The 25,503-nt window shown below is 36.3% G+C and overlaps 1 protein-coding gene across 1 annotated transcript in view; it reads right to left on the reverse strand.

The window, feature by feature from the left end:
- EIF3H (eukaryotic translation initiation factor 3 subunit H) overlaps nt 1-25,503 on the reverse strand; it is a 93,435-nt gene that overhangs the window by 46,663 nt on the left and 21,269 nt on the right. The window lies entirely within an intron of this gene.

Consider the following 25,503-nt stretch of genomic DNA (forward strand, 5'->3'; position numbering starts at 1 on the left):
AACATCAGAGTAGGTCAACATAAAAGTATTTGCCCACTTACATTAATTCAACAAGATCCGCTCCCCAAGTTACATATGCCTGTTCCAAAATTCAGTAGGTGCAAAATGAAAAATAGATTCTCCTCGCACTCCTATGCCCCTCATTCAGACTTCACCCTCTTTCTAGTATATTTATCCTTAAAGAGGCAGTCTATATTTATACTATTTATACAAGCCTATTATCTGTAAGGATACATAAATTCACATATTTTCAACACAAATGGTAGCATACAAAAAAAAGCACCCCCAACACTATTCCCTTAAAAATATGTCTCAGAGATTTTCCACACCTGTTCATAAAGTTTTTCATACATCTGTACAGATGTGTGGCATCCCACTAAATGGATATAAAATATTTTAATCATTCTCCTACTGGTGGACATTAAAGTTTTTTCAATCTTCTGATATTACACATTCCTGTAATAAATATTCTTGTATGTACATCACTTCACGTATGTGTAAGAAAAGATGTAAATCAAATTCTCTTAAGGGAAATTTCAAGGTAAAGAACCGTGAGCAAATATTTCCATTTTTGATACTGGTATCCCCCACTTTTCAAAAGTTATGTTACACCACTTCACTTTTACAAAAGACCTACTAAAAGAAATTCAAACAAGATTTTCACTTTTACAGAAAAAAGGCAAAAAGTAAAAACTGTTCAGAATTTGTTTTGCAACAAGTACCCCAAGCAGTTAGAGTGGCACCTCCAAGCTCCTTTCCCAGGACCTACATTCAGCATCTCAGCATCAAGCCGCCATAGCTCTGAACTGTGTCTGTGAGCCATCTACGCTTTATCTTGATTTTACGCATCCATTAGCGAGATGTGTCCTAAAGTATCAAAACAGCCTAAGAGATTATTTTTTGGGTCTGGGAACACTCAGAAATTTCTCCATATAAATTAATGGTAATTACTTTTTCCAATTCATATCATTTCAGCTTAAAAAAGCTTTCATAGAAACACTCTACTTTTGGAAAAAGGGAAAAAACTTGTATTGCCAAATTTCTCTTCATATAGTTTGTACCAACTTAAACCCCCATCAGCAATGTAAGAGTGGTCCTGTTTTCCTACAAAGTGTTTGTCAAATTCAGTGTGCTACAAAACTTTCTAATCTTTACAAATCTAAAGGGTGACAAATTTTGTTGTAATTTTAAATTGCATCTCTTATATCATGAATAAGGTTGAGCTATTTGCAGATCTTTTCCTGCGAACTGTCTGAATCATCTTTGGCCCACTGTTTCCAGTGGTCTACTTGTTTTCTTTTTTCCCCCATCCGATCTGTAAAAGTGATTTATACATAATTAAGAAATTAGCTTTTTGTCCGTGCTGAACTATAAATTTTTCTTTCACTTTGCCATACAGATGTTTTAATTTTTATTTTTTTGAATTATCAACCATGTATTTTATGCCTTCTGGGTTCTGTGTCATACACCAAAAGCTCTTATCCTAATCTGAGACTGCATATTATATAATTCACTCATGTTTTCTTTAGTTCTTTCATGATTTTTTTTGTTTTGTTTTTATTACACTGAAATCTTTGGCCTATATGTAAATTATTCTTGAGAAGTAGTTCTGTTACCTCTCCCTGTAAGTTTTCCTAAAACTAAATTATGTTCAGATGAGATAGAGATACTATGTGATGCAGATAGCTTAATCATTCAAAGGAAGCATGAGCTAAAACTAACTCATGGAGGTGTATTCCAACATAATAATAGGGAATGAGAAAATAAAAGTTTCTCTCCATACTTCCTTTATTCATCCCATGATCATGCCCACACCATCTTTAAACAACAATAAGAAAATCTCACCTAATGCAAAGGCCTTAAAAACTAGGATCAACCTCATAAATTCTTGTGCTTAACTATGCACAGTACATTTTTTCTAAAGAAAAGGTCCACACCTTGGTGGACAGACGGTCGTACAATGGCCCAAAGCAGAGTGTTACAGCCCAAACAATGAGGAGGGTGTCCAAGCCTAAAACAGGGTAAGAGAGGCAGCCCCACAAGAGGACAGCTGACATGGGGAGTCAGAGAGGTAGGAAAGTGAGGAAGGTGGGAGGTGGAAGACAGATGGAAAAGTCAGCATCTGAGCAGGGTAAGGAAGGCAAGGCAACCCATGGATGGTGCAGAGGCTGCTTTAAAGGCAACCAACTTGAGTGATGGAAACCTGAGTAAGGTAGAAGGGCTCACAGTGACCCCCTATCCCCTGGCTGAACACAAGCAGGGCCATAGGTGACTCACCTGAAAATATCCATAAGCCCTACCTGACCAATGGGTTACTTACACCTGGACACATGTACTAAAAAAAAAGGACAATTCCATATGTTCCCACACCTCCTCACTTTCCCCCTTGAACTATAGTCCTCCCCACCCCCTACCACCTTCCCGCAGTCTCTGCTTTGCTGTCCTACCCACTGCTTCCTTGTGGTATATTCAATAAACTTCTATCTCCTTTGTTCTGCCTTGGATGAATTCTTTCACCACCGGCGCCACCAGCTTCCACCACCAGATCGCTGCTCCATGTTTGGGGGCCCTCATTCAATCAAGAGACACCCCATTTAGGCACCACCTTAAATACAGACATTCCCTAACTCTGTCAGCATAAAAGGCCCAGAAGAAGTGATACTCCAACAGCAATGAGCACACTCAGTGCCCAGTTCTCATCTTCTAAATACCATTCTTCTCGAGGAGAATAAGGGCTCCTTTGAGAATGACTGAATCCAGAACTGTGACAAGGAAGTACAAAATAAGTCTGGAATATCATGTTATGTCAGAGAGCAAGGAAATGATGCTCAAATAATTGATGAGGACATTGCAAAAGGCCACGGCTACCTTGAATGGGAGCCTACTGATCAAACTGGGGATAAAATGAACATCAAAATAAATAATAACAGTAACATATAATAACCCATTAAATAAAAAAGGAAACCATGAATATATATACCTATAAATACATGATTAAATTGAAAAGTTTTTAAATAGGATGCTTACAAAATTTCCAAATACCCCCCTACCCCTGCCCCCCTCCCCGGCCAAATATTCATAAATGGTTCTTGCCTGATACTCTTCAAAGTTTTCTAGCTCTACTATAATTCATAATTAGTAATAGTGATTAAGTTTGATAGAAGATAAGCAAATTTCATGACTACATCAAGGATTAGATTCCAAGGCACTACAGAAATTGCTTCTGAAATAATCTGTTACTTCTGTCTAAAACACAGGGTTCCATAACTAGGGCTTCAGAATATTTACAATTCATTTTGTTGTTTTTGTTGTTAGCATGATACTGCATTTCTATCATATAATCATATATTTAATCCTTGTATCATGCTTAGTCTTCTTGAGAAACTAAAACCAAAGTAATTTGTGAGGGTAAAATTGATGATGTGTAAATCTGACTACAAAACGTATAGGAAGAACAGCCTACCTCTAAAAACAGAATGAAAACCAGAGACCAGAAATTTTTTAAAAGAAAAAAAGCAAAACAAAAAGTAGTTAAGGTAGTACCTGCAGTCAAACAAAAAAGCCTAGGACACCAAGCCTCCCCATATTATAACACATTCATGCAATAAGGGCACAGAAGTGGTAGTCTCATTGTAGCTTTTCCAACAGGCTGCAGATACCCCCAGGGGAAATACTGGGCCTGCATTAAATTTTTTAAAAAGAAAGGATAGATTTTTAGTTTTTTAAAAAAGTTTAATTTTTAAAAATGCATGCCTCTTTGCAAAAAAATGGGATACCAAAGACCTGTTTTTGCCTTCACCCACCTTCACCAATGCTGATAGATCTGCTCCCTTTCCTCTTCTGTTTTACTACCAATAAATACCTTTCTACACACTGGGAACAAACTGGAGTTCACTCCACCAGTGAACTTGTGAATTAAACTGGCATTGTAAGAATGACCACTCCACCAGTGAGCTTGTGAATTAAACTGGCATTGTAAGGATGACCACTCCACCAGTGAGCTTGTGAATTAAACTGGCATTGTAAGGATGACCACTCCACCAGTGAGCTTGTGAATTAAACTGGCATTTTAAGGAGGTTCCTTAAAACCACTACAAAGAGTGAGGTTCCCACTGCACTATATTACAAACTATTTTTTTACCCCCTTTACCAGAAATCTCTAGCTAAGCCTGTCCTCCTCACACTGAATTAGTAATGGTTTATGTTTCTTCCCTCAAGGCCTAAACCTTTATTTGTTCCTATTAAATATCATACTGTTTAAAAATCTAAATTTCAACTTGCCCTGATTACTTTGTATTATACAATGCAAATTAGTCTACTCAATAAGGCTTGATCTTGAAATTTGATAAGTATAATCTCAACCAATTAAATTAAATTATGCTATGGTGGAAGACAGATCCTATATATTTCATATGGCTCCAGGCATACAATGAACCCAAAATCTTACCCCAAATGTACCCCAAATTGTGAAAAATAACAATACCTACTGCTCATTCAGTATTTACCATGAGTCAGGCACTGCACCTTACTGTTTTACATGCATTCTTACTTAATCCCCAGAACAACCCAGAATGGTAAACGGTATTATCATACTCACAAGTCAGATCAATTCAAATGCAGCCAAGTCTGTTTAACATCAGAGCCACTGCCTTGACCACTACACCAGAGGGCCACGATCATGGCTACTGGGTAGCTCTGATTTCACATACCAAATAATTTTTACCATAGCTTTATTATTTTTTTTTTTGAAAGCGGGGTGGGGGGAGACTCTCAAGCAGGCTCCACATTCAGCACAGAGCCCGACACAGGGCTCAATCTAAGGACCCTGAGATCATGACCTGAGTGGAAATCAAGAGCCAGATGCTTAACCAACTGAGACACCGAGGCAACCCTATTTTTACCATAGCTTTAATAAACTGATCAATCTGATATAAAATAAATGTGACAAAGGCTGATTATTCAGAGAAATAAAACGCATGTCATTCAAAATGAGTTTAAGCCACAATTTCCAGATCCTCCTAAGCCTAGCCTACAAGTTAGCTGTCACTCACTAATGCAAACCACTCCTTTACTCAGAAGACATCAAATTTCTCATATCTACCCCTTCTCTTCATCCTCACTACCAATATTCTGATGGTCTTCCTCTAATTTAATATTTTTTCTTAAAACAGATCTGAACATCGTAATACTCATAAAAAGCCTTCATAGTTGTTCACTGTCAATGATATAAAGGCCAAACTGTTTAACAAAATGGTCACAATAGACACTTTATTATAAGTCAATTGTCTTCATTTTACAAATGAGGAAATTGAAGCTAAAAGACTATTAGCACACCCTGCATCTCTTAGTACCTTCGGTCACCCAACAGCCTTTATTTCTAAATGGCTCCCCACCACTCTCCCCTCTTTTTGAAAACTTCCAATCTCTCATGTCAATTCCTATCTCTTTAATGCTGCCTACCCCTAAATTTCATTGTTCAATACTCTTTTCCACTGAGAGATGCAAGACATGTTTTGTATCAGTAACAGAAGTGTGGCTGTTAAGAATTTACATATAAATTTTACATACACACATTTATGTTATATAAATGAGTTATAGGTCCACCATTCTTAAGTCACCCAACTGTATCATTTTATGAATTACAACGTTTATTTACATTTCCACCCATTTCACAGTTCTATTTCCCAATAATTTTTGTAATCAGTAACACTGGATATTCAAAGTCTCTAAACTCCACAAACTTTTTCCTTAAATTTCACCAAAACTGCTAATTTAAATGAACACACAAGTGCTCTGATTATTCTCTTTTAAAGATACAAATTTTTTTAGGGGCACCTGGGTGGTTCTGTCAGTTAAAGCATCTGCCTTCGGCTCAGGTCATGATCCCAGGGTCCTGGGATCGAGCCCTGTGTCGGGCTCCCTGCTCTGCCGGGAGCCTGCTTCTCCTTCTCCCCTACTTGTGCTCTCTAGTTCTCTGTCTCTCAAATAAATAAATAAAATCTTTAAAAAAGAAGGAAGGAAGGAAGGAAGGAAGGAAGGAAGAAAAAGAAAGAAAGAAAGAAAGGGAGAAAGACTGATTTTTAAAGATTTTAATTTATTTATTTTAGGGGGGGAGGGTCAGAAGGAGAGTCTCAAGCAGACTCCCCACTGAGTGTGGAGCCCACACCCGGCTAGATCTCACAACCCTGAGATCAGGACCCAAGCTGAACCCAAGAGTTGGATGTTTAACCAACTGTGCCACCCGGGCACCCCTCTGATTATTCTCTTTTAAACGTAAAGGCCCTGAAGATCAATCACAAATAACCATGTAGAATTTTTTTAATGGAAATAATTAAGTAGAAGACAAAGTATTTTAACAATCTTAAGTAGCCACTGATAATCTGGCCCGGGAGCAAGAATGCTGAATTGCCTAGAGAAAAAAGCAGGTGAGAACACACACCTTTGTGGGGTGGTGGCCACAGCAGCTGAAACAGAAGATTAAAGCCAACTGTCGGGGGTGGGGGGATGGGTTAGCCTGGTGATGGGTATTAAGGAGGGCACGTTCTGCATGGAGCACTGGGTGTTAAACACAAACAATGAATCATGGAACACTACATCAAAAACTAATGATGTAATGTATGGTGATTAACATAACATAATAATAATTAAAAAAAAAGCCAACTGTCAATCCCCTAAAGTCTTCAAGTTCTTCAAGAAGAAACCTCTTCACTTCTTAGCTACTGTTTAGCAAAAACACCAATGGTCAAATGCAAGCATGGCTTACTGTTCCTTTATAGTGGATCAAACAACATTCTTTTAAAAAACAGAAAAAAAAAGAAAGATTTAAGACAGTTTGAAAGGAACCCAGAAAGGCATCCATAAGTAAAACTGCCATCCAATATGGAAGTTATATTTAGCATGCTTAGGGCTCAGAGTCCATTTTTAATGCAAAAGCTAGGTTAAACATAACATTGGTACTTTTAAACACCTTTTTTGAGAAATAGGAAGGGATTTTTCTATCACTGCTAATTTACTTAGAAATTATATGCTTTCCCAAGTTAAGTCCACCCTTCTAAACATAGGGTATGCTCAAAACATTCAACTGGTGGTACCTTTAATCATAAAATAAGACTTCTGGTCTAAATTTATTCTGTTAAATTGCTTTACTCTAATCAGTATTCCTTCAAAGCTATGAAAAAAAATACTTTTTTCTAAATATGTTAAAATTAGGGAAGAATACATTCCCTAATCACAAACAAAATTAAAACAAAGGAAACTAAAACAATTTTTTTTCATATCATTCAAACACTGTTAAATTGCTCCACTCACTACTATAGGATCAAGCTTAACTACTTCAGCTTTGTAAACAATTCACAAACTCCCTGTTTCAGTTCTAGCCATTCAATAAATATTTTACTATTTACCACATGCCACTGTGCTACATTCAAGGGAAACAAACTGATGAGAATCCAGGCCAGAAAAAGTGAATGATAATAACTGAAAAGATAATTAAGATACAACCCAACAGTCCTCATAATATTTATCAACTATTGGGGTGTTTTTCACATACTCCAGAAATTCTCTGATACTCCTCCCACCAGGAGGTGGAATTTACCTCCCCTCCTCTTGAGTATGGGCTGGACTTATGACTCACTTCTAGGGAAAACAGTTACTATTCGGCGGAGAAACCTGGCAGTCGCCATCTAAACCAAGTAACCAAGGTTAATATCACCATGCTGAGTTAATGTAGCCCCTGATATAAGGTGATGAGAAGGGCACTTCACTTGTATTCTTCCTCAAAATCCATAACCTTAATCTGATCATGAGAAAATGTCAAACTCAGAATGACAGACAACAGGCCTAACAGCTAAGAGTACTTTTCAAAAATGTCAACGTCAGGAAAAACAAGGAAAAGATACAGATTGGAGGAGACTAGCGAGAAATGACAACTAAAGGCACATGGTATCTTGGGTCAAATCCTAAAACAGAAAACACGAGTAGGAAAACTGGAGAAATCTAAATAAGTAAAATAAATAAAATCTGCAGTTTAGTTAATGGTTTTATACCAATTTTTAGTTTTGACAAATGCACCACAGTTACATGAGATGTTAATATTAAGGGAAGCTGGATGAAAGGTTCCTTTGTATAAAAGGCATTGTGTCGTGGAAACAAACTATGCCAATTACACCGTGTAGCACCACACATGGGAAATGTTAATTGCTGTCATCAAATATTCCTGATACTGAAGTGCTGATAAGCTACAATGAATGTTCTCCAACATCGAATTCAGATTCAGTCAGAGGTGGATCCTAACTCACCTGTATGAAGTTAAGATACCCAACAGTATGTCCAAGATGGCACACTGTATATAAGCAAAAGCAAAAGTGTCATCTCATCTGTGTGAAAAGTTACACAGTAAGGTACATAATATATAACATTTACCCATGTTGTTTAAATACTAAACTATTAGGAATACAGTATAAGGAGGAAAATTATTCAAGCTGTTTCTTCCATGAGAGATCTTTCAACCAAAACATTTGTGTCCTAATGGTTCCTTAAGTTATAAAGATTTCTAAGATAGTATGGTAATTCAAAAAGGATGTCAACCACCATCTTACCAAGAGATCAAAGTTAGCATCGCTTGTGGTGTGATGAGGGTATCATTCTACCCTCTAATAGAATGTAATGAGAAGGGCACTTCATCACTGTGAGGTTTTCCCTCAAAACCTGAAACTCATCTAACCAAGAAAAAATATCAACAAATTCAAACTGAGGGACATGCTACAGAATACTTACCCAGTACTCCCCAAAGCTACCCAGATCATGAAAAACAAGGAAAGACTGAGAAATGATCACAGACTAGAGGGCACTAACAGGACATGACTAAATGCAGTGTGGGATTATGAACTGGATCCCAGAAAAATAAAGGACATTAATGGAAAAAACTGGTGCAATGTGGATAAAGTCTGGAGTTCCATTAACAGTAATGTACCTTATGTACCTGGATTTCTTAATGAGATTAATGTACCACGGTAATATAAGATGATAACATTAGGGGAAGCCTGGTTGAGGGCTACAGGGGAACTCTCTGTATTGTCTTTGTAACTTTTTAGTATACCTAAAATGATTCCAAAATGAAAAACTTAAGATTTTGTATTTATTCATTTGAGAGAGAGAGAGAGCACACACGCACATGAGCAGGGGGGATGGTCAAAGGGAAAAGGGGAAGCAGACTCCCTCACTGAGCAGGGAGTCCAACTCGGGGGCTGGATCCCAGGACTCCAGGATCATGACCTAACCAAAGGCAGACGCTTAATGGACTGAGCCACCCAGGTGCCCCCAAAATGAAAAATTTAATAAAAAATAAAGACTGCAGACAAACTTTGTTTTATGTTTATGAAGGTTATCTAGTAGCCATGGATAAACTTTCTTGGAGTAAACACTATCACCAATGAATGCAATCACCAAGCTGAGTTTCCATAAATATTTCAAATGCAACACCACAAATCCTGATTAGGTCACAGAATTATAAAGAATATGATAATCATCAATTCAATTAGATTACTACATATACTTAAAAATCTACAATTCAACAGCCTCTTGCTGCTTAATTAATAAAACCCAAACTCCTACAAGGCTCTCAGTGACATAGCCCCTTGTTTCTCATTTAGCAGGATTTATTCAGACACACAATAGCTTTCTTTCTGAGAGTCGCTAAACAATGCTAAGCTCATTCCCACCTCAGGGGTGGCTTTTGCCTTGGTTTTCTTTCACTCCTGGCTCTTCACCCAGCCTATCTTCACCCCTTCTTATCCTTCACCTCAACGGAATATACTTTCGAATATTCGACTAAATATTCAGTCAAATATACCTCCATATCAGAGACTCTTTGAAGGGACCTGCTTAAGGTAGGACACCACCCATTAAAGCATCTGCTTATTTCTCCCATGGTACTTAGCGCAATTTGTGATTATTTGGTTAACTGTTAAATTAATTAAGCAGCAAGAGGCTGTTGAATTGTAGATTTTTAAGTATATGTCTTTCTCCTCCACTTGTTCATTTTGTTATCCCTCAATATCTGGCAAAGCTCCTGAGATAGCTAGCACACAGTAATTATGTTTTTTTTTAAAAGATTGTATTTATTTGAGAAAGCACGCACACACACGCGCGCACGCGCGCGGGGGAGGTACAGGGGAAAAGGGAGAGAGAATCTCGAGCTGACTCCACGCTGAGTACAGAGCCCTACATGAGGCTCAATCCCACGACCCTGAGATCATGACCTGAGCAGAAACCAAGAGTTGATCCTAAACCAATTGAGCCACGCAGGCGCCCCAATGTCTGTTAAATGAAAGAATCCAACAAGTTGCAAAAGCTATTAGGAAAGGGCGTAAACTGTCTAAGGAATCCATCCCATGAATGGACTATTCCGTTCAAAGAGCGAAGTAGATTTCCTTTTATTTCTACTTTTAAATCTTAGGATCTTTATAATAAAGATTAATCTTCTCAATGTCACCAGCTAGACCCCAAGACCTGACCTTTACTGTCCACCTGCTTTACCACACTGACCTCTGTCCCACATTTTTCCATAAGCTCTCTTTCCGGCTAATCTCTTAACACAGGCAAATGGAAACCAAAACCACCCTTCAAGCAATAGCAACTGCCCTAACAAGACCCTCCACCCGCCCAGACCACTCAGACCATTTTGAGCATAACCCCTAACTCATGCCTGCACAGATGGACTATGACATGACCTCTAGAATAGCTGACAACTACCTTTACCTCATTATAATACTAAAATGTCTGCCAAGGAGGAGCACAAGCCTCATCTACGTAACATGCAATGTATGTATAGGCACATTTTCTTAAGATATAAGTGCAGCCTTACGCCCGCCTCTACATAGAGGACAAGGCTTCCCTACCTAAATATTCATCCTAACCCTAAATAAAAGGAACCCATTCACCCTTTCTCAGGAAGTCATGGCTTTGGAAGTTATTCCCAGTGATCTCCTTATTTGCTACAAATAGTTTCCTTTGTGCGACAACTCACCTGGTATAGTTTCTATCTGTGACTCACCAAGGAGCAAACTCATGTTGGTTGGATTACATTAAGACACAACTAAAAATATCATTTCACATCCATATCACATCAAGTATTCCAAACAATGTATGCACTTTCAAAATGGACCGAATAACTCCCTGAATTGAAAAATCTTAAATATTTAATATTTTAGTAATGCTGGTATTTTAAGTGCAGGAATCCCCCTGTTGGTTATCAACAGCTTACATTTACTATACCCATCTGCTCTGTAATACGTACCATCATCACAGAACAAGTGCTTTTTACAAACTATTCAAGAGGGAAAGGGATGACAAAGTTAATTCTTCTAGAATATTTCAGATATTAAAGTTATTTGATATCTGAAGTCAAACTCTCAAAATGTGTGTATAACACCTTGATCTCATTTGCCATTTCTTCCATCTCTCTAGTACTCACCTTTTCATTCTTACTGCTATGCCCATATTTCATTCAAACCCTCATTATCCATCTGTTTTTCATGCCTCTAGCCACGAAATATTGATTTTATACTATCACACCTCTGCTGGGGAACCCAGAATGATTCACAGCTGCTTCACATTCATGCTTCTTTTTCAAGCATTCAAAGTCTTCCATAATCTGACCCTATCTATTCCCCCGAACCAAGATTTCGCTCTGACAGATCTTCTCATTTTTCTCTGCCTATATGCTTGTTCCTGAATCTATGCTTCTCTGCTTTTTATGAGTTCATCATTGCTGAATCAATCAGTCACATATCCCTAAATTTACAAATACTTCCCTATCTTCCCAAAATAAGAATGTTACAAACTCCCAGTAAGCAACTCTTCCCATGTTCACATCGTTTCCTATTTTTAATACTTTTCTCCTTTGTCTTATCAGGAAGGAGAAAAGGGCTGTTGACTGCCACTTCCATATACTCCTTTCACTGCCAAGGGCAAATAAGATACACTAAAAGAAGACCATTATATTTTTAAGTGCCCATAACCAGGCTTAAAAGTTACACTGGACATGGACACTTCAAGCCAAATTACAACAATTATAGGAGTTCTCAAAAATTGAAACAGTGAAAATTAATGAGCACATGAATACATGTACAAAGCATTTTAAATGTAAATTTTCAAAATGGTACTGAACAATGATTATTATATATTATGCTAAGGACAACAATATCTTAAATTACTAAATCATCCCTGTTCTCCCCCCTTACTAGTCAAAATGAATATTTATTTTCCCAACCCAAAATATTTGCTTAAATACATAACAAAGATGCCATTAAATAGCTGTGAAAGACTATATAGTAAAGAAAATTAGTGGACAGAGAATCTGTTGATTTTGATCAATAAAAATTTCATTCATCTATACCAGACAAAAGTTTAAAATTTCAAGTTCAAAGACAAAGCAAGATAATTCATCAAACAAATTAAATAAATTCTGTGATTTGTATATAATTCATTCATTATGGGTGAAATAGTTCAAATCTTTCATAAATCCTCAAAGACGTTCATCAAAACCACTTAATACCAACTTATGGAAAACCGATAGCAGTACTACATTCTCAAAGCATGAAATCTATATTTTAAATGCATATACTTATATCAATCAATAATTAATTCAATTATAAGAAATGTCCTTATAGTATTCTACTACCATATGATAAACAAAAGTGTAGGGAGGCCTGGGTGGCTCAGTTGGTTAATGATCCCAGGGTCCTGGGATCGAGTCTTGCATCATGTTCCTTGCTCAGCGGGGAGCCTGCTTCCCTCTCTACCTCTGCCTACCACTCCCCCTGCTTGTGCACACACTCTCTAACAAATAAATAAATAAAATCTTAAAAGAAAAAAAGTGTAATTATGATCCACGCAAAAAACTAAAGAGAAGCAAGGTCAGATGAACTTGCTATTCAACTGCTATACTTTCAAGCTTTTAATTTTCTATTTAACTGGTTTTCTCATTCTATGGCTGATTTAGCTGTTGAACTTGCACCTCCCTAGAATTTTGGCTTGGACAGAGCCTTTCTTTAAAAAAACAAAACAAAACAAAACAAACTCTTCACAGTGAAAAGAATTATGGTCTAAATCACAAAGATGACAAGAAACCTTAGCAATTTAAATAGACAAGCCTTAAAATAATATTGTGATCAAAGTATCAAGCATCCTAATAAAACCCAGGTGGCTCAAGCTTATCATATATGGTACTCATTACCACAATTGCACTATTTAATTTACTTCCTGGTGTCAACAAAAACTTCCTGTTATTAATTCCCCCCAGTTATGGATCTGCTTAAGTTACTGCAGTTTTCTGATGAGACAACTCTTTGTCCAAAAAAATTTAAAAAGAGAGAGCGGGTCTCCTTTTAAATGTTTTGGAACTGGAGCTATGGCAGGTAAAACCACAGAAACCACGGTGGCTTTGTATTATTAGTCATCTATATAAGTATATGTTAATTCCTAAGAAGGTACCAGATGACTCATGGTTAACACAGTTTTGTTAAGGGCTCACATGTTTACATCAAAAAGGTAACCATATGCACATAAAAAGAACTGTTTACTAGTTATAAACCTCAGATTCAAATAAGAGATTTATCCACTGACAAAGGTACACAGGTTAGATTCTACCAGTCAGTTCCTCTCACCCAGACAAAACTTTTCCATCATTCATATGATGCTCTGTTGGTTACAACTTGTAAGATTTTGAAGCGATTTTCCTATCTATAGGTCTTACTGACTTTTTTCAAAAGTACAAAGTGTTTCTCAGGAAATTTGTTTTATGGCATAATTTGTTCCCAAAAAGATTCCATTTAGGCACAGTAAACATGCTGGGAATATTACATCTACCTCAATATTGGTGCCAAACACTGAAGCAGCAAAAAGATTATAACCAAAGGTAGAGAAGAATAAGAAAAGGGTAGCACAATACAGTTATAGTCCCCGGATTTCCTAGTCGGTCTCAACCATAGGTACACACCATGACATCCAAAAGGTAAACTGTGAGAAGTGTACAGGTTGTACACATCCAGTTTAGAGGCAGCTAGTTGTACTGGTTACAAAGGAAAACCACTAACTGCTCAGTGTTTCGTTAGTGGCACCCAGCATTCACACAGATTCCTTACAACTAACTGATCCACTTCCTTTCCATGCTCTCTTCTCTTTCATTCTACTTGTGCAGATGGCAGTCACAGCAGATTGGAAACAGTGCACAACACACCACTTAACAATGCTGGGTATTCAGTAAAGACAGAAATTCACATGACAGTCACTACTGTCTAAGTCATCTGAAATGTATTCTAGAAAGTTTTCCTCTGTCAGTCAACACTGATTTCCTAAATTAAATTAAATAATCTATTCAACCTATTGCTTGTAATTGCATTCAGTGGCATTTAATATGAACTATATTCCTCCCTTAATCTACCCAGATTAATCTATAGTTAATTACTTTCTTCATTCCATTTAGCAAAATATTAGAAGCTGTGCTTTCAGTATTTAAACAGGTTTCTACTGTCTGAGCTGAATGTATATATTCAATCACCATTAATTTTCTGTTGACCTGAAGGTTAGAATTGCCCTTCATTTTTATTTAATACCTAGTATACATACACAAACTTAGGAAACTTTCTGAAGTTTAACGTTAAATTCAAACAATCATTTGATTCCAGTAGTGCTGACAGTAACGGATAACACTAAGAAGTAAACTTTTAAGTAAATACGTCATGCCTGGGGCACCTGGGTGGCTCAGCTGGTTAAGTGTCTGCCTTCAGCTCAGGTCATGATCCCAGCATTCTGGGATCGAGCCCCACATCGCTTCTCCCTCTCCCTCTGCCTGCCGCTCCCCCCCCCGCCAGCTTGTGCTCTCCCTCTCTCTGTCAAATAAATAAATAAAATCTTTAAAAAAAAATCATGCCTACAAGTTATAACTGCAGGCATCTATATCCCTCATTCATAGTGATTTTGACAAAATACTGGGATTATTGACAACCCCCCTAAACTGTAGTGGATTACACATTTCATGTTGGGGTTTCTAATTCTGAATTTGTGGCTAATTTTAAACCTGGGCCTCTCTGAGCCCGTCTCCCATCTGTTAAAAGAATTACAAAAGTTCCTGTTGTGATCTACTCTGCAAATGTGAAAACTGAGGCTGAAGAGACCCATGATTTCAATTAGCAGTAAGCCAGAACTTTACCCAAACTTTAGCCAGAACTCAGTCTAAATGTCCTTCCCTTTATGCCTTTCAAAAATGTTTGCAAGATCTATGAATGATTTTAGGAATTCTCTTAACTAGGACTATAATGGCATTTATGTGTACACACATCACTTCCATGTATGTGAAATTGGCTATTATTTTTTATCAGGCTGCCCAGAGAATAAAGAGACAATTCGAAAGAAATTCAAGCCTGGATTCTGACAGAACATCAGTCTCACTGCTAGTTATGTCAAATATCTCCTAAAGGAACATGGAAATAACCCAGATATGGCTTACAGTGATCTTAATATTGCATCTCATGTCCATACCATCCCATTCCTCATGCGATCACCAGGGAAAATGGCTAAAACCCATCAAAGTATTAGGTCAGCACTCTTTGCAAAACCTTTTACTCTCTTCTGGTAGTAAATCTTTTCAGTGTTTTGTCTTGACTACATTTTCAGGGCAGGAGTGGTGACGGGAGTGATAGGAGAAGAAATTTTAAATCTGAGGAGAAGAATTCACGTTACCAAAAGAATCTTGGTAATAGACTTTTTAAAACAAGTACATTCATTTACAGAATAAATTACTGACAGAAAAGCTTTCATTTAAAATTCTGGGAGTCACTACTAAATGAGATCAAAAGTAAAAATAAAATATTTCCACTATGAAAGTGAAAAATACATGATGATGTATAAATTTTTAGGAACAAAATTATTTTAACAAAACTACAGGAACACTCTGAATTGCACACGGGGAGATATGGATATGCCGATATATACTAGTAAGTCCAAGTCATTCTCCAACTACACAAAAATATTTTTTGGACACTTTCACCTGATTAGCAACATAAGCTTTACTTTATACTCATAATCTAATTCACTAAAATAAAGTGCTAACAAATCTTCCCATGCTTCAAGTCAAATATATTGCTTAGAATAGCTAAGGTCTTTAAATAATGAACACTTCAGAAAACATCCTTAGTAGAAATACAGGTACACAACAGCCAGTGGAAATGCCTGGCACCTGGTTCCCTCTGAAATATTGATTTGATGAAATGAACAACAAATAAAGAAAAGGAAAGGGGAGTAAAGCTAGAGCAGATGAGCCTGGAAGCTACAGTGGCTTGAGGACAACCGCAGCTGCCGATGCTGCCCTCCTGCCTGCCGGGGTTATTACTGGCATGCTCCAAGTCCAAAGAGTCCCACCTAGGACTCCGCTGCTGGACTCCTACAGCCACAGCCGCTAAGTGTGGGGTTAGTAACCTGCCATCAAAAACGACCTCTATGAAGTCAGCACTATCCAATTCTACAAAACAGTCATTAGATCTATTTCTGAAAAGACTACTGGAATAATTTTGTGATCTTCTCACCAATCAAGTGGGGAAGAAAGGTGGTCTGTATATTACAATGTCTGCAGGTTCAGTGTTAGAGAAAACAAAGGGTGAATGTGTATGGAGCTGAGGGTAGTGGGGAGATGTAGGGTTGCATTACAATGCATTCAGTAACCACTATATTGCTACTTAAGCCAAAATAAAGGTTGCCTTTGTTTTCAAATATGTTAGAAAGCATCTAAAATGCACTGGGTAAAAATTACTACCAAAAAATAAAAGCAGCAAATAACCCCCAAGGTGGAAAGAGATAAAGGTATGAAACCACCACTCAGAAAGTGGTAATAGGTAAGCCGTGAAGAGTAATCGCAAATGAATAAAAGTTTCAAGACCTATGAAAATTTCACCTAGTGAGATAAGCTGGTTAGCATTTCTGGGCAAGACAGGAAGCAAGCTTGAATTGTGTTGCTTACGACAATTTTTGGAAAAACAGAAACAGCAAGGATCTTTGGTTACACACTGTAACTGTGGTTTTTGACATTTTAATTAGTGCCAAACAGTTCATTTTTAATGGTTATTACCTTAAGGTTCAGTAATAAATTCAAATATCTATACCTAAAGTTGTTGTGGTTCAAAAGTAAGACAATTTTTATTTAATTAAAATGTAAACCACTGGGAACAGTAATTTAAGGATTACACTTTTAGACTTGGGAAACTTAGGAATTTTAAATACTATTTAAGTACTGTATCCACCTGTAATTTTCAAATCTTAAAGTATTACTTTAAGTCTGCACAAAATTTGAACACGTTTTACTTGGTTTCTTTCCAAACCATAGCACTTACACTTTAGGGACCAAGGGAGGGTATAGTGTAAAGCACTTTAATTTCTTTAAGCAGGAAAATCTTTTACCTTGACCACATTTTCAATAGTATACATCCTTCCATGCACAGGAATTCCTCAACTCATTTAAAAGGGAAAAAAACCTAAATTTTAAAACATTAAATAAACGCAAAAAATTTCTTCAAACTTTTAAAATGAAGCTAGACATTATTCCTACTTTTGTATTTAATATCTTGAGACACCCAAACTAAAAGAACAAAAAAATCATAAAAACACTGGGATCGATGCTTCACATTTGGATTGTATGTCTCATATTCTAATCACCTTAATAAACTGAAGACTAAACATATAAAGTAAGACTCTTAAGTTAGTTTCAAATCACAAACCATAGGCTTTCTGAGCAATCAAAATAATTTAACTAAGCAATAATCTAAAGTTCATCGCCCTGAATATTCAGTGATAAGCCATTAAATACGAATGGTTTAACATTTTCAAAATACTACCACGAATATCAACAAAGAGATCGGTACCCAGGAGAATTATATAATAATTCAGTGTATAGATTCTCTCTAGTTACCTACATACACACTGTTTCATTTAAAATGAAATATATATGAAATGTTTTTATTAAATATTTACAATTCACTAAATATCATATTTAAATATTTATTAAATATTTTAAAAAGAGCTAAGTGCAGCAGGGTCCTAGGTTTCCATAAACACGGCACTAAATTATTGCCAGGAGTCCTTTATGTATCAAAAGAGCATAGACGGCAAAAGCAGCTTCCCCACCTGGATACAAAATCAGCAACAAAATTTGAAAAATATTGTCAAGGAACATAATTATCACTGAACAATAAAGATGCCAAGTTGAATATATATTAAATAATTTGTTCTTTATTTCTAGAGATGTTTGTTATTTATGAGGGCCCAGAAATGTGAATAATTCTAACAAACTCACAAGAAACAACTTCTTTAAAAATTACTTAAAATACAAACAACACCCACTTACAAAATCAAACTTTACCTCTCCTATGAAGTCATCCCCCAAAAGAAATTAGTAGCTCGTACCTAAGGATTCCCATCACTTTTTGTCCTCCCTTACTCTAGACTTTTATCAGGTCTGTTCCACAATTCTTTACGTATTTCTCTCCCACTTAAAATCTTTCAAAGCAGTAACCAGGATTTCCTATCTTTGGATCTTTTCCACTACCCATTCAATGTAATTTGCTGAATAAATGCTAAAATGAATTACTAAGAACTAATTTTTTTCTGAGTTATTTGAAACATTTTATCATACCTCTTAATGACCTGAGATCACAAAGTAAACACCCTCCTACTTTTCCAATAAGGTTCAAAACACACTCCAAAATGCTCTATATATATTTCTAATATTTGCACCAAGAAAAACTCTTTGAAAAAAATGCAGTAAAACAGGAATTTTTAAAAAGTGAATGTGTCGATCACAATGATTACTGATTATTCACATAGATAGAAAATACAAAATAGTAAGTAAACATCATATCTTGTCACAAAATGTCTCCATCTGCATAAAAAAAAATACGAAAGCTTTCTCTATCCTGACTCAACTCTTCTGTGAACTCAAAAGCAATACAAAGCCAAAACAGTAATTATTGGGGAGGTTTCAAGCAGTTTTTGCCCTGGGTGTGGGCTTCAGGCAAACTAAGAAGAAAGAGAAGGAAGGTGAGAGTTCAGGAAGCAAGTGATTAAGCAGAGATTCTCCCCAATGAAAACTATGGCTTACTTACGTGGAGAGTGTTGCAAATAAGGCAGCTAGATAAAACCTACTCTCTCTGAACCCAGTGATACAAAAATAACACCTATGCATTGAAAAAGTACTCCCAGTACATTTTATTGTAAACTACATTTTTGCCAATTCGTATTTAGCCTTTGAAAAGTCTAATACTCCACACGACTTCTTTTCTTTTGGAAGTTTAATGATAAAATAATTGTATGTAACAGTCTAAAGTAGTTATTTCTTGTTCTAAAACCAAACTTGAATAATAAAAAATAATTTTCAAGTACCTGAAAGTGAACAAAAAAGCCAAAAGCTATCTGTGTGTCTATATCACGTCAATGTGTAGAATTACTTCAGAAATTCTACATGCTACACACGTTCATACTGCCTAAGTTAGGCATCATTTCATTCCCCTAACTGTATTTTCATACTACAATATAGTCTTCATGCTTCGTTTTTGAAGAAAACTGATTTGAAGTCTAAGGATCATCCTTTGGACTGACTTAAAGAGAGCAAAATAAAAAATCTGTCCATTCCAAATATGAAAATTATGGATCTGCCTCTGATGCAGAATAAAGTAAGCTTCTTATATCACCTGCAATATTAAATTGATTTAGTCTGCTGAAAAATAAGACAGTGAGTTACTGGATCTGTGTTTAATTCAGTGCACTTTATAACATACTTAAGGAATCCAGTTGTATAAAACAGTATCTGAATCTTATCAGATGAAAATATTTTTCCCTTTTAGCAAGCCTCGGGTTGCATGTCTGAGAAAACAAATTAGTCTCCAGTTCTCCTAAGCTTGATAATAGTGCCCCCTAATGGGAATTTTAATATGAGTCTTTCTACTCAGGTTTTAAAAAGCATATATTCTCTAATATGAGCAAGTTATCTCGCTTTTAACTACAAAGTAAATCCTGTAATATCAAGATTTAAGCCACTTAAGGGAGAGTTATCACATGTGAAAAAACAAAAAGTGAATTCATGGAGAGAAACAAAAAAGAAAAACTTTATGCCCAACAGTTTTCTTGGTTTTCAATCACCCTATTGTAACATAATCCAAGGTGGCATTGATCTCATAAAGAAATTATCCTTCAGCTACATTTCTAGTACTCAGTAAGTGAGCAATTAACATGTGCTAAATGAAAGATGGTACAGAGTCAGGAAAAAAATAGTTCAGAACTGAAGTCATTCAATGTCACATAGATCTAAGGATAGAGCTGAGATTCCCACCCAAGTTTTTTGGCCTCATACCATTCATTACCTTTCCATAACACAGGCATACCCTGCTTTTGGAAGTTTGCGGTCTACCACTTCACTTTTTTGAAAGACCTACTGAAAGAAATCCAAAGAGAATTTTCACTTTTACAAAAAAAGGCAAAAAGCAAAAATAACATTCGGCATTTGTTTTGCAGTGAACCTTTGGACGGTAGCACGCATGCCAAGCAGCAAGAGTGGCCCTGACAATCTTCCCCAGTGTCAAGGTGCCAGCGCTCTGAACTGTGCCTGTGAGCATCTGTGCTTTATCTGGAGTTATCTTGTGCATCCATTAGCAAGATGTGTACTAAGGTACCAGAAAAGCCTAACAGAAGTTATTTTTTGGGTCTGGGAATGCTCAGAATGTTTTCTATATAAATTAATAGTAACTGCTTCGCTTTGTGACAAAGTTTTCACAGAAACACTACTTTCACAGAAACCTATACCTGGCTCACAAGTCTGCAACCGTGAATTCAATGTTTTTCTTCCCTAATATCTACAGACAGTTCCCCTAAACATCAACAATTCAGTGGGGCCGGGGAGTGGGGAGTGGAGGGGGGGTAAAGGAAAAATGCATTAAAATAAAGGAAAAACTACATCTTCTGATACTTTCCAGATGTACCAGTAAAACAAATACCCAATAATATCAGTGTTTTTATTACAGTGACCACAATACATTCTGGACTCAGAGTCAATGTTAAGGACAACATCTAGACAGGAATAAGCAACAAACAAAAAGTCATCTATTTATGATGGAAAGAGACAACTAATTACCTTATTCTTTAACCTTATAGAGAGGGAAAATAACAAAATATATATATATATATATACATATATACACACACACAAAAAAAGTGGTCACTTTCTTAAAGTGCTGGACGGTTAAAAAAAAAAAAAAACTCAGGTTTGGTGCCCATATGGTCTCTGTCACAACTAGCCACCTATGCCACTGCAGCAGGAACACAGCCACAGAAAATACATAAATGAATGGGCATGGCGGTGTTCCAATAAAACTTTACACGCAGAAGCAGGCCCACAGATTGTAGCTTGTCAGCCCCTAATTTACAACATTTCACTTTGGGACCACAGATTAAAAATCTCCACTTTACGTGAGGCACCAAAACAAAAACACAGAAACAAATACCTAAGCAACTCAAAATATGTAATCATTAAAATTACAAAATATTTAGTGAGAACTTCACTTCCATAAGGTGAAGGGTAGAAAAAAGGCTCTTTCCCTAAATAAATATTTGTTTTAGCAGGCATAAAGTAACAGAAAAGCAGTACGTAAAACAATGGATGTTTAGAATGATTTAAAATAACATGCAGGGCTCTTCTATTCCACAATATATCCATATAATGAGAAAATTTACTTTTAGCTAGGTTTCATAAAAATCTAATGGTGACTACATAGTAAAGCCTATTCAGACAAATAAATGAATTATGTGAGAGAACCTAAAATTCCAGACTGATTATATAAGGGTAGGAAGAAATATAGAGTATTATCACAGATCTTTCACATGTATAAGAAAAATAGCAAATCCTATTCGCTTCTAAAGATAAATCAAAAAAAACAAATTTAGTTGTTTTACCCAAAAAGCAGATTTCAGTTACAAAATAATGATGATCCCCATTCTATACCCTTTAATCATTGGCTTCCACTTCACTAAGTGTCCAAAAGCAACAACAGGAAAATCATGAGACTTGGAACCAGTCAGCCGAAGATTTAAAGCCCTATTCTATAAATTCCCAGTTAAATGATTTTTGACAAGTTATTAGTCTTATTGAGGATCAGTTTCCTAATTTGGAAAATGGGACTGATAACACCTTCAAACGTGCAGAGTAACAACTAATTATAGGCAACGTACATATAGTACACAGCACACAATGTCCAGCAATTTTTTTTGTCATTTAACACTAAATTGAAATTTCTTATGTCCATGTTGTTAAAACACTTTTTAATGAGCTTCTTAAAGTACATATTAATAAAATAGCATATTGGTCAATTACCTGAAAGCCCGTAAGAAGTCAGCATCCAACGATCAAAATCTAAAATTAATAAATACGTTTTGCTTTGTTCACCTGCCATAATTGCACTGAACATTATCTTTTGCACATATTCTAAATTGAGAATTTTATAAGACAAATTTAATTACCTTGAGAAAACTATGTGACAATATAAACTGTTCTGGAAAGGATTCTACTCCCAACTATGCCACTAACACAGTAACTGAGGAAATCACTTCAAGTGAACCCCTCAGACTCCTCACTTACAAACCAAAAAAACTATGTTAACAATCCCTTGTCTTCTCCTCTAGTCTTCTAGCTCTAAAACAGTTATTACTGCAATATAATGAAGCATCTCCAGATATGCTGGTAGACAGAGGAACTGAGATATCCTAATACTGCCAGAATGGAGTGCAGAGAAATCCCAACCGTAATCTGATAGTATCACAGTAGTTCAGATGAAATACACAGTTCAGATGAAACAAGGAGAGCTTGGCCAGCTTAAAAACAAAAAGGTGCATACTGCACAAAAGTTTTTAAAAATGTAAATACCCAAGTGCCTAGAATAAAATATCCTTGATTAGTTTCTAAAGGTATTACTTTAATGAAAAAATGATTTTTGTAAGACCAAATTGCAATATCAAGGTACTAACCTTATCAAGAATATGTTCAGTGTCTATTATATCTTCAAGGTACTATGAGTATGTGAAATCAAATTACATAAGTAACATTTTATCCAAGTGAAAAGTCATCAGTTAAAAGTTACAAGAAAACAAATGACAAAAAGGAAAATGTTTTAAAAATCTCATTTATAACAGCACCAAAATGAATAAAACACCTGGGGATAACTTGTACACTGAAAACTACAAAACAGGTGGAAGAAAGTAAAGACAACACAAAGAAATGGAAAGACATCCTGTGTTCGTAGACTGAAGATTTAATATTGTTAAAATGTCCATATTACCCAAAGTGATCTACAAATTCAATGTAGTCCCTATCAAAATCCCAATGGCATCTTTATGGAAATAGGGAAAAAAAATCCTAAAATTCATATGGAATTTCAAAAAACCCTAAATAGCCAAAATCTTGAGAAAGAAAAACAAAGCTGAATACCTCACACTTCCTGATTTCAAACATATTACAAAGCAACAGTAATCAAAGCAGAATGGTACCAGCATAAAATTCCTAGAGGAAAAAATAAGGAAGATGCTTCCTATCATTGGTCATGGCAATAATTTCTTACATATTACACCAAAAGTACTAGCTACAAAAGCAAAAACAGACAATATCGATTACATCAAACTTAAAAAGCTTCAGCAAAGGAAACAATCCAGAGAGTAAAAAAGTAACCTACAGAATGAGAGAAAATATCTGCAAACCATACATATGATAAGGTAGTGTTAATATCCAGAATATACAAAGACCTTCCTCAACTCAACAACAACAATCCTAAAACACAGGCAAAGGACCTTAATAGACATTTCTTCAAAGAATACATACAGACAACAAGCACATGAAAAAATGCTCACTCATCTTCAGGGAAATGGAAATCAAAACCACAATGAGGTATCACCTCACACCTATCAGAAGGATCACTATCAAAAAAATAAATAACCAGAAAAAAAATTTTGGAGAGGATGTGAAGAAACCAGAACCCTTGCACACTACTGGTGGGGAATATAAATTGGTATACCACTATGAAAAACAGTATGGAAGTTCTTTAAAAAATTAAATATAGAATTACTATATGACCCAGCAAATCCCATTTCTGGGTATATATCTAAGAGAACTGAATAGGATCTTGAAGAGGTATTTGCAACACTATTCAAAAGAGCCAAGAGATGGAAACAACCTAAATATTTATCAACAGATGAATTGATAAAGTGGTATATACATACCACAGAATATTATTCAGCCTTATAAAAGGGTATCCTGTCATATGCTATAACATGGATGAACCTTGAGAACATTAAGCTAAGTGAAATAACCTAGTCTCTCTGGGCGCCTGGGTGGCTCAGTCGGTTAAGCGACTGCCTTCAGCTCAGGTCATGATCCTAGAGTCCCAGGATCGAGTCCCACATCGGGCTCCCCGCTCAGTGGGGAGTCTGCTTCTCCCTCTGACCCTCTCCCCTCTCATGCTCTCTCTCACTCTCTCTCTCCCAAATAAATAAATAAAATCTTAAAAAAAAAAAAAAAAGAAAGAAAGAAATAACCCAGTCTCTAAAAAGACAAATATCGCATCATTTCATTTCACTTTTAGGAAATATTTAAAGGAGTCAAACTCTTAGAAACAGAAAGCAGATGGGACACCTGGCTGGCTCAGTCAGTGGAGTATGTGACTCTTGATCTCAGGGTTATGGGATTGAGCCCCACTTTGGGTACAGAGATTACTTAAAAATAAAATCTTTTTAAAAAAAAGAAAAAGGAAGGAAGCAAGCAAGTAAGCAAGCAGAATAGTGGTTGCCAGGGGCTGGCAAGGGGGAAAAGAAGAGGAACTGGTCAAAGGATATAGAGTTTCAGTTTTTTGCAAGACAAAAAAGTTCTAGAGATCTGTTCCAGAACAACCTGCATATAGTTAGCACTCTACACTATACACTCAAAAATGGTTTAGGATGGTAAATTATACTACTTGTTCTTACCATTAAAAAAAAAAAGTTATATAGAAAATGATCCTTGAGTGTTCAGACATGTGGGAAATTATTTTTAACTAGATTTTTTAAAAAAATCTTTCAGGTTATTGACCTTGGCCTTTGGTGTGAACTTTAACTACTAATGGCCTTTGCTAACAAAGCAATTATGCTCAGTGTCTTCTTTCTGAAATAGTTAAGCTCTTTTTTTTTTTTTTAAGATTTTATTTATTTATTTGACAGAGAGAGACACAGCGAGAGAGGGAACACAAGCAGGGGGAGTGGGAGAGGGAGAAGCAGGCTTCCCGCAGAGCAGGGAGCCCAATATGGGACTCGATCCCAGGACCCTGGGATCATGACCTGAGCTGAAGGCAGACACTTAACGACTGAGCCACCCAGGCACCCTAAGCTCATCTTCTTAAACGTTAAGTCAAAATACTACAGAAGAAAATGGGCGCCTGGGTGGCTCAG

Source organism: Neomonachus schauinslandi, chromosome 4, assembly GCF_002201575.2.
Source record: "Neomonachus schauinslandi chromosome 4, ASM220157v2, whole genome shotgun sequence".
Lineage (NCBI taxonomy): Eukaryota > Metazoa > Chordata > Mammalia > Carnivora > Phocidae > Neomonachus > Neomonachus schauinslandi.